This window comes from Alligator mississippiensis, chromosome 10 (assembly GCF_030867095.1).
Source record: "Alligator mississippiensis isolate rAllMis1 chromosome 10, rAllMis1, whole genome shotgun sequence".
NCBI classification, from domain to species: Eukaryota; Metazoa; Chordata; order Crocodylia; family Alligatoridae; genus Alligator; species Alligator mississippiensis.
Window position 1 is genome coordinate 25074114 of NC_081833.1, and position 9726 is coordinate 25083839.

Consider the following 9726-nt stretch of genomic DNA (forward strand, 5'->3'; position numbering starts at 1 on the left):
TGAGTTTGTTTTTGAAGATTCTCTTCGGTGTGTTTGGGAGTTTAAATGAAACCAAATCAAGTTTTGAGTTGTTCCCTCTTCAACTAAAATTCGTGCCTGGGAAGACCCCCCTCCCCCCGATCCTTAAGAGCAGCTGCTGACAGTGAATGTGCAGAGTCCGAGCTCTGCCCGGCGTGAAGTGTTGTGATGCACCTCGCTTACCTTGCAGTGCGGGTACAGATTATCTCCCCCTCCCCTTTATTCCCTCCACCATGGAAATTAAAATGGCAAGACAAAATGTGGATCTGTTTAAACCAGCGTCTCCCCGCTGTTTGACCATTAATATCGAAAACCTCCCAAACAGATCGGTGCTCTCGCCTTCGCCTCACTCGGCATCACAGCAAAGCGCAGATACATACATTTCCTATCGCAACGTACAAGAGCAGAGGGGAAACTTCATTGAAAGACTGGATTTCAGGAGTGGAAAAGGAAAGATCACAAAAGGGACCGATTGATTCGGTTATTGATTTTCTCTCTTAGCCCTGTGAGATTTCCCATCTCCTGATAGGGATATGAGCAATTCTAGCCCATTGGTGGAAATCGATACATTTTTTGCACCGGGATCGAAGTCTGGTTTAGGGTGAGTGTTACTCGCTTTTACTGACGTGAAAACTGAGCACAAGGCGATATTTTAGCGTCTGGTGTTTGATTCATTCCGAAACACGGTTTAATTCAACGACGGAAGTTTTAAGCCAAGAACCTAAATCTGTGCATAGGTGATGTTCTAGGGGGATCTATCGCTCCTATGTAAATATGTACCTCTGTATATGCGCCCGTGTGTGTGTGTGTGGGGGGGGATATAAATATACACGTACATACCTGTGTGGGGGGCGGCTTCACAGACTGAGGGGTAACAAGACCAGATTTCCCCAGATGGGTCGCACAACCTGGTTTGACACCGCGATCCGTCCCCACTAAACATGCGAAGGGGGCTTACTTACAATGAAGACTCGACTCAACAAGGACAGAAGTGAGCCCCTGCGCCTCTGCTGCACCTGAAACCTTTTCGTTTCCAGAAGCAGGTGCCAAGTGCGTGCGATTGGGAGAGTGTCCTTCACAAATAAATGCCCTTACGGGGCAGTTGCGCGATCTCCTCGCGCCGAGCGAAACTATTTTTTTCTGTAGGCGGCAGGGCCGGCAGCAGGGCTCCGATTAAATTCTTCCCAACTCTTTCCTCCTTTGTTTTGTTTTGTTTTTTACCGAAAGGCAACGATCTCCCAAGATTTCAGCCCCCTTCAAAAGCAGCTGACACATCAAAGCTAGATGGTTTCCAAACTAGTCCAAACTGATTTCACTTTCTACAAACTAAATCTTCATCTCGCCTTTTACGTAAATATTTCTGCGAGGCTGCAGGAGCCGTGTTGTTTGCTTTGATTTTGTTTTAATCGCTGTTCACGCCCTCCCCCTCCCCTGCTCAGTACCAAAGCGATCTGGTAAAGTGCAGGACAGGAAACCATAGCAAAGGGCCACGTACAGACTTCCCGCACTCGTGTCCATTAAGGCAAGTTTTCTCTCTGCCCACGTGTTTACGGTCGTTTCCCATCCCAGAGAAATCATTTTCAGGCTCTAGGAACAGCAACCAACTCGCTTGAAATACCCCTTCGATCCGATCCGATCCGATCCGATCCGGTGTTGCTTTCTCTGGAGGAAAGCACGGGGACCTGGATACATTTGGCTAAAAGGACGGTTATTACATGATGCGCGACGTGTATTTCTTGTGTTGGTTTTGCTGCAGCGGGAAAGCAGGGAATTCGGATTATGAAGACGTGAACCCTAAAAAGCCAGCAAAACTTAAAGATGTATGGGGGGGGGGGGCACAGCACGCTGTTGGCAGCAGGATACTGAGCCCTTGTGACCAGGACGGGCAGGTAAAAGAAAAAAAGAGAAAAAGAAACGAGTTAGTAGTTAGCCCTACACAGAGGGGACGCGGGAATTAAGGCTGCCCAGACTGCATCTCCGCTTCAGCTAAGCCGAGGACCAAACCTAATGGATGGGGTGTCAGTTCCTCGAGCTGCAAGGGGGAGGGGGTGGAGACAGAAGGGATTAAAAAAGGATACAAGCGAGCTCTGTTTTTCTTTTGTTTAAGGGATCATCGCCTAAAAGTTAACCGAAGAAGTGATTTAGGTTAGGTATCAGGGAAAACTTTCTCACAAGAAGGGTAGTAAAGCACTGGAACTGGCAACCCGGAGAGGTGGTGGACTCTCCATCCTTGGAGGTTTTTAAGCCCCGGGTAGACAAAGCCTTGGCTGAGATGATCTCGCTGGGGATGGCCCTGCGTTGAGCAGGGGGTTAGGCTGGATGCCCTCCTGAGGTCCCTTCCCACCCGAGTTTTTCTGTGATTGTCAGACAACAAACAAACAACCCCCAATCCCTGCACGCATCGCAGGCGGGTTTTGCTAGCCAAAGGGAGAGGGCGGGGCGGGGGGACACGACCTCTTTACCTCTAAGGAAGACTGAGAAGAAAAGAAAGTGAAATGATTTGGTTTATCTCCTGTGGCCACACAGGAACCCCGGCCACTACACCACCGGGCTATCACTGCACACTGGAGAGGCGCAGATAACGCGGCTACATATAGAGGCGCGGAGGTGTCGCTCGGATCCCGCGCGGGCCGCGCTGTGTGGCCGGGCGGCGGCGGGTGCCGGGGACGCCCTTGGGCGGCTGCACGCAGGACAAGGCGCTTGTTCATGTCACTGCTTGGGGGCGGCCGGGGGGGCGGGGGGAGCCCATGTGTTGCTCTTCCTCGAGGTACTGATTTAATGAAACTTTAAAGCGTTTAAGGAAGCGATCAAGGCTCACGAGCTCCCCGCGCACGGCGCGTCCTGCCTGCACATTAAAGGTGGCTTGCCAGGTCTGTTAGCCCTCAATTATAACTCCATTAATATCTCGTGCTCTGAGTGCTTATGGTTAGCAGCCTGCAGCAGGCATAGGCGAGAGCCGCCAGGCGCAGCTGCCCTTCCCTGGGAGCCGGGCTCAGCTGCCAGCTCGGAGGGTCCCCTCCTTTCTGAAGAGCCGGGATGAGATCCGCTGGGGAGAGCCTTGTGCCCCCACGCCCGGCTCGCAGACAGCCCAGGAGGGCTGCGAGGATCGAGGCGCCGGTTTCTCCTCCACCCCAGGGCCAAGGGGGCAGCGAGGCGCAGCCTGGGGCAGGCTAGGGGCGAGCGCGGGGTGTCAAGGAGCCGGGCTGGCTCTGGCACCGCGCTCCGGGCCATGGCCTCCCAATAGCCACGATGTGCCCGACAGCCTCGGGGAGGCGAGGGATCCCTCCATCCCACCCCGGGCCGGGCCGGGCCGGGCCGGGCCGGGGGACTCAAGCCGGCCGAGCGGTGGGAGGGAAGAAGGGAGTATGGACATGGGGGAGAGAGAAGTGAGGGATGGGGGCAAAGGAAAGACGGATGAGAAAGAAAATGAGTGCGGGGAAAGGTGAAAGAGAAAGAAAGCAAGAAGACGAGAAGGGGAAACAGAGGCAAGAATGAATCTGGGAGAACGGAAAAAGGGAGAAAGCAGAAGGAGACGGAGGAGACAGGGGAGAGAGCCTGGACGAGGGGAAAGCTGCAGAGAAGATGCGTGTGTGAGCGCGGGGCTGGAGCGCGCGGATGATTTATCCCCGTCTCTTGGCAGCCTCGAGGCTGCTGCAGCGAGCACACACTTCCAGTAGTAGTGGAGGAAACGGCTTGTGTTTCTTTATGGGCTCATTTTCACGGGAGGAGTGTATTACTGCATGCATAAGGAATCCTGAAAAACGGTGGTAAATATTTTCTCTTCTGCTCAGTTATTTATTGGCATAAAAGGGAGATTTTTTTTTTCTCCCCCCACCTTTTTTTTTTATAAAGCTACATGTGGCGACCATCTAGCACCAGCAATGATATGCCCTTTCTGGTTTGAAGAACTGGTAATGCCATTAAAGTTCTTACCAACACGCCAGCCTGCTCTCTGAAGCCTGCCTTTTATCCCGAGCATATATATTCGGTTGTTTATAAAGTGCAGACTTCCTTTTTCTTCTTCTACAAGTGTATCAAAAGCAGAGAATTTTGAAGTGGGAGGAGAGAGAGAAGAATCTGTTTTCAACTAGGGTCTGCGATGGAATCAGACAGACCAAAATAGACCTTCACACTCCTTTTCTGTCTACTATTTGTGTGTATTTCCGACCTCTGTAAAATGCTCTGCCTGCGCACTCCGAGGGACAAAAAAAGAATTTTTCTCTCGACTTTGTATTAGGAACTGGGCAGCCCAGTAATTGTCCATTTAGTACTCATACATGGCTAAAACAATATTGGGAGCTAACCCAAGCAACATGTCTTCTTTATTTTAACTTGACTTTCTGAAGTCAGAGGTACTTTGATGGAGACCTAACTAGACAAGTCCCTATAATCTGTGTACTAAACTTTTGGACGGTTGGCTTTGAGGGTCAGTTTTCTAAACTAAGTTCAAAGCATCACCTGCTTTAATCCTATTTCTGTCGTGCTCAGAGAGACTCCATACAGCCTACAGTCCAATTTCCAGATCGCCTGGAAAAATCATGGCTATTTTTTTTTTTAATTTCAGCTAGACTAAGAATCACTTCTCTGGATGCTAGAAACTCTCCTCGGATTCAATTATTAATATTTTCCGGGCAAGCTGCTTTACCTGTGTCATTTGTAATATAGTAGGATGAATTATATTTAAAAACACAGAGAAAGAGTGGATTCTGTATGAAATAGGAACAAGATGTTTGACTGTAGAATGCAAGAATTTGACATCTGTGTTTTCCACTCTTGGAAACTGATTCTGCTAAATTGATTTCCACTTTGCTGTTTATTGTCATTATAGTGGAGTGGAATCCCTAACTGGGTACATATATCATTTGCATGGATGTTGTTTTTAATTACATTTTTTCTTTCTTTAGGGTTGATTTTGATTTCTACATGGCTTCCCAATTGATATTACTCCCGCCCCCCACCCCCTCCATCTCCCCCTTCAAGAAAAGAGATTTTGGATATCTGATCTTCAAGCACATTACTACTAAGCATGTGCTGGGATGTGGTTATGGTTTCTTTGTAAGCAGCCATAGTCTGATACTGGACTTCATCAAGCTAGTGTAAATTAGGAGGAATTCTACTAAAGCCAACAGCGGGGGGCTGCGAGGTAAACAGCCTGTTCTAACTTTTATCTGAGCCTAATTTGCACAAAATAAACCATTCCAACCTGGAGACACCTTCAGCTCTCCTGTGAACTACGATTTTTCATTTCCACCTAGGAGAAATTTTACAATCTTTGCATTCTCCTATGCTCGAGGAAGGGTGTGTGCACCCAAAAGCTTGCAAATACAGATTTTTTTTGCAAATATCTAGCTGGTCTAATAAACGATATCATCTCTGCCACAAGTTCTGATTCATTTTGCCTCTAGACCAGTATGGCTATAGCCTGTTTTTTATAATGGCCGCTAAATCTCATTCCCAAAAGGATGTAGGGGTAGGTCTTTGAAGATATTTAGGTGCTACAAAATCCAGATAGGAACCTATTGATATTTTCAAAGGTGTTTTTGAGAGTAGTAACACTAAGCATGTCACTTCATTTTAAGTGCCTGAATACCTTTAAAAATCTGACTATAGGGAGCCAAACTCCCATCAATTTGCAGTGAAATGTGGACACCTCAGTAAGTTGCATTAGTTACACCTCAGCATTAAAACACCTTTCTTCAAAGAAAAAAGCAAGCAGAGTTAAAGTGATAAGCTCACACAACTTAATTAAACAAATTAAACACTATTGATTTAACATAGCAGATATACATTGGAAAGCAAGGAAAAGTTAAATTAAGGTACAGCTTTTAAAAACCATTGAACAATATGGGTAGGCCAGTTTGTTTAGCCAAACAAACTTAACTCTGCCCTTATCAACAATCCCTATATAACTTGGTGAGACCTTATGCTGTATTTCCTATCTTTATCAGCTGCAGCAAATATATATCTATGGTAAACATTACAGTGTTAGAGGTAGTTTATATTTTAAAGCAGGGGTCTACAATGTAATTGCAAAGCAAATAATTATTTAATACTTTCATTGCTTGATATTCTTATGAAGTCTGTGTTCAAAGTACAGGTGGGTAGAAACGGTTTTTTTGAATTTTGACTGACTTAGTGAAAATACATTGGTTTTCTTAAACAACTTGTAGAAGTGGTGGAAAATCCTCAAAACTTACAGCAAAGAACTTTCATAAATCATAGTCTTCATACCTTTTAATAAGCTCTGATTATAGAGCTAGAAACTAAGCCTTTGGAATTGTGCACCTAAATATACATGGATAGAGACCTACTTAGGCATTTAAATATGAATGGACTATTTTTAAGAAGAGCTGGACACCCACACATCTCGATGAAGGCACTGGAACTGAAAAAAAAACAGTATCACTGAATATTTAGCTTCTTTTATCCATGCCAAAACAAGGATGTAGGAGGCTTGCTTTAGGATGGAACCGTCCATAATCTTTGTGTGTCTGCTCATTTCTTCTCACAGAAGTAAGAAAAGCACTTCCAAATTAAGGTCCCAATTAAAAAAAAATCATAAGCACTTTCTGAACTTCAAACAATTTGCAAGTGGAGGGACTTAAACACATGCTTTATATTAAACACATGGTCAAGTGCTTTGTTGAATCCAGGCCTCAGCAGTTTTGAAGCAGCTGAATTTTTAAAATATTTTCCCTTCAAGGAGCTGGGGTTTATGGAAGGGATGAGATGTAGCCTTCCTGCTAGGTTGAACACAAGGCAGCTAGCCCTGAAAACTATTTAAACAAAATTTTAGTGGAATGCATTTTTGCTGTTGTTCCAACACAAGACTCTGATGGGAAATCCAAGTGTTTTTTGGCACTGAGATTGTCTCTTACTTTATGGGTATATGGCTCCACCCCTTATGAGTCTTACTTTTGCCTGGCACCTTTAAGAATTGTGAGGATACAAATTACAAATAAAGTGAAATTTAGGAGATAGTCAGATTGAATTCCATGTACTACTCTCTGAAATACAGCCATTGGCTTTCTTTGTTTTACATGTGGCGTTATGTCCCATCAAGGCAAATGGGGGACAGAGAAGGGATAGCACAGAGCAGAAGTTATGGAGTAGAATAGTCTGCTGATATCCTCCATGGGGTTCATTTGACCAACTGACCATCAAGTGGCGCAATTCTTAATAAATATTTGCTATTCAACTACCAAAAAGAATTGCCAAATTAATGACTCATGGCTTCCCCCACTATTTCTTCATCATCCCTATCAGCAATACATCCAGCATTATTAATTTCTCCATGCTGTCCACCTGGAAAGTCACCAAGGTTCTCGGTGTGTTGGACAGGTTGGCTTTTCTCTGCTTCTGCCTCCACTCAGACCTGATATAGGCTCTCACAGCCAGAGGGAGTCTGAACTGTCTGTGTGTTGCCAAAATGGACCTCTGCAGTCAAGGGAAAGCCACATAAACACTTATCTTGCCTTCTGGGAGGGAACCCTTCCATTCTGATACTATTTCCCACTTCCTAGTTCCATGCTGCAGAAGGGAATTGAACCTTAAACATTACCACATCTTACCAGTGTGTTCATTTGTGTGTGAGGTAGCAATCCTGAAGTCAATGCCAAGGAATGCAGTGTTTAACCTCACAGTGTTGCTATTAAAATAATTGATTGGTCTCCCACTTTAGAGCAATTAGCTTTGTCTTTAAAAGAAAATAAAATCAAACAGGCAGAGACCTGAGCTTGAGAGACAGCTCCCATGTTGACCAGTTCATGGGGGACTGAGTTTACAGACAAAATCATAGTATTCTATCATTTGAGGTTAAGCTATCTAAGCCGGGTTGTGGCTTCTCTCTTGTAGTCTCTCCAGATTGGGCAGTGAAGGGGAGTTGTAATGCACTTTATACATGGGTAGTATCAAGAAACCCAGGGCCTGAAAAATGATTTATGGTACTAAGACTACATCCTTTATACCCTTCCTCAGGCAAATAGTCCTTAATGTGAATGAGGAAGGTAGGGAAGTATAGTCTGATGGAGACAGTGGGTTCAGGACAGCTAAATTCAGCCCCAGATCACTTCTGTGGGATGGGACAGTTCACTTAATCTGCTCTGTGCATCCATTCCTCATCACTAAAACAGGGAATCGGCCATCACTGGACTGTTGTAAAAAGACAATTGAGGAAGATTTGGTCTTGAAAGCTTTGACCACGGGAACTTCAAAAAGTGCAGCCTCCTCACTACAATAGTAAGCTTCAGAGTAACTATGGCCCATGTTATTACAGCAAGTGTAAAAGGAGGGTACTTCATTATTTTGACTGGAATTATTGCATACAGAACCTGGAAGCAAAATCTATATCTGCTGTGCTAAATTCCTACTGAGGTGGAAGAAATAAAAGTGGTAGCAGCATAATATTGCCTTGTGCCACTGTAAAGATTTCTTTTTTTGGGGGGGAGGCAAACATTACAGTTAATTGAAAAGTAGGAAGGAAAAATGCATCCCCTTTCCTAGGAGCCAGTAAGGCTGGGTTCAAGGCCAGGAGTCCGGCAATATGGTATTTTAAGAGGAGAAGGCAGATCTCCATTTACTACCTGTCCTAAACCTCAAGTATTTTAGAAGGAAAATGCCTGCCATATTTTAGAGAGTCAGGTCATTAAGTGGAAGTCAAAAAAAAAGGACAGAGAAAATTCATGCATCTGAATTTATGACTTGTTAAGGAAGCACAAGTTAGAACTGAGAAAACATGAATGGAAATGGGGACACCGACTCACTGGAAATGCAGTTACCACTCATTCCCCAGAGGTGGCCTCTGAAGGGGTCTTGCAAACTGGCATAATTGCTGCTCTTGGGATCCAATCCAACACCCACTGAAGTGAATTAAATCAACCCTCATCCACCTCAGTGGGAGTTGCATTAGGCCTTTTGCCCAGCAGTCACTATGTTTTTATTACAAAGGTGAATGCACCCATTTGCCTCTGGAGGAAATGGGAGTTGAAATGTGCAGCCATAAGTCAGAAGGAAATTCAGAGCTTTCTGGGCATCAATGTGGGAGCCAAGTTAAACAAACAAGACCCAGACATTCGGGCACGGTCTCATTCTGAGCAGGGCACAGGACAAGCGTGGAGTTTTAGCTGAGGGAATGGATGTAGCAGGGGTGTCCAAACTCTGCAACATTAATCATTGCACTGGCCACCTGCCAAATATGCAAATTGCTGAATGCAATTTGCATATTTGTTTACATGCTATTTAAATCCTCATGGCATCAACAGGGCAGCTAGGATCTGGAACCAACTTCCAAAGGAAGTGGTGCTTGCTCCTACCCTGGGGGTCTTTAAAAGGAGGCTAGATAGACACCTTGCCGGGGTTGTTTGACCCCAGCATTCTTTTGTGTCCATGACAGGGGTTCGGACTTGATGATCTGCTCGGGTCCCTTCCAACCCTATGAAATTATGAAACTAGTTGCTTGTGCTTGTGCTTCCCGGACAGATGGCTGGAACCATGGTCACTGGAGTTTGTCCTCCACTCACAGTAAATGGGGAAGGGAGGCCACAGACTGTGTCCTACAATGCTGCAAGCTCTGTTTGTCCTTTGAACCCATACTCTGTGTGCTCCACGGAAGGAACATTCTTTGACCTTGCTACAGTGTCAGTGAGTTGGGAGAAAGAAAAATCCCATTAGGGTGTCTGGACATGTTACTTTAAAAAAAAAAAACCAACA

General features: G+C 45.4%; 1 long non-coding RNA gene across 1 annotated transcript; it reads left to right on the forward strand.

Moving 5' to 3' along the window:
* Positions 1-5: 5 nt before the first annotated feature.
* On the forward strand, positions 6-5400 carry LOC132243557 (uncharacterized). Its single transcript, XR_009455182.1, has 2 exons — positions 6-2888; positions 4923-5400. It is a non-coding gene; the product is annotated as an uncharacterized LOC132243557 (long non-coding RNA).
* The last annotated feature ends 4326 nt before the right edge of the window (positions 5401-9726 follow it).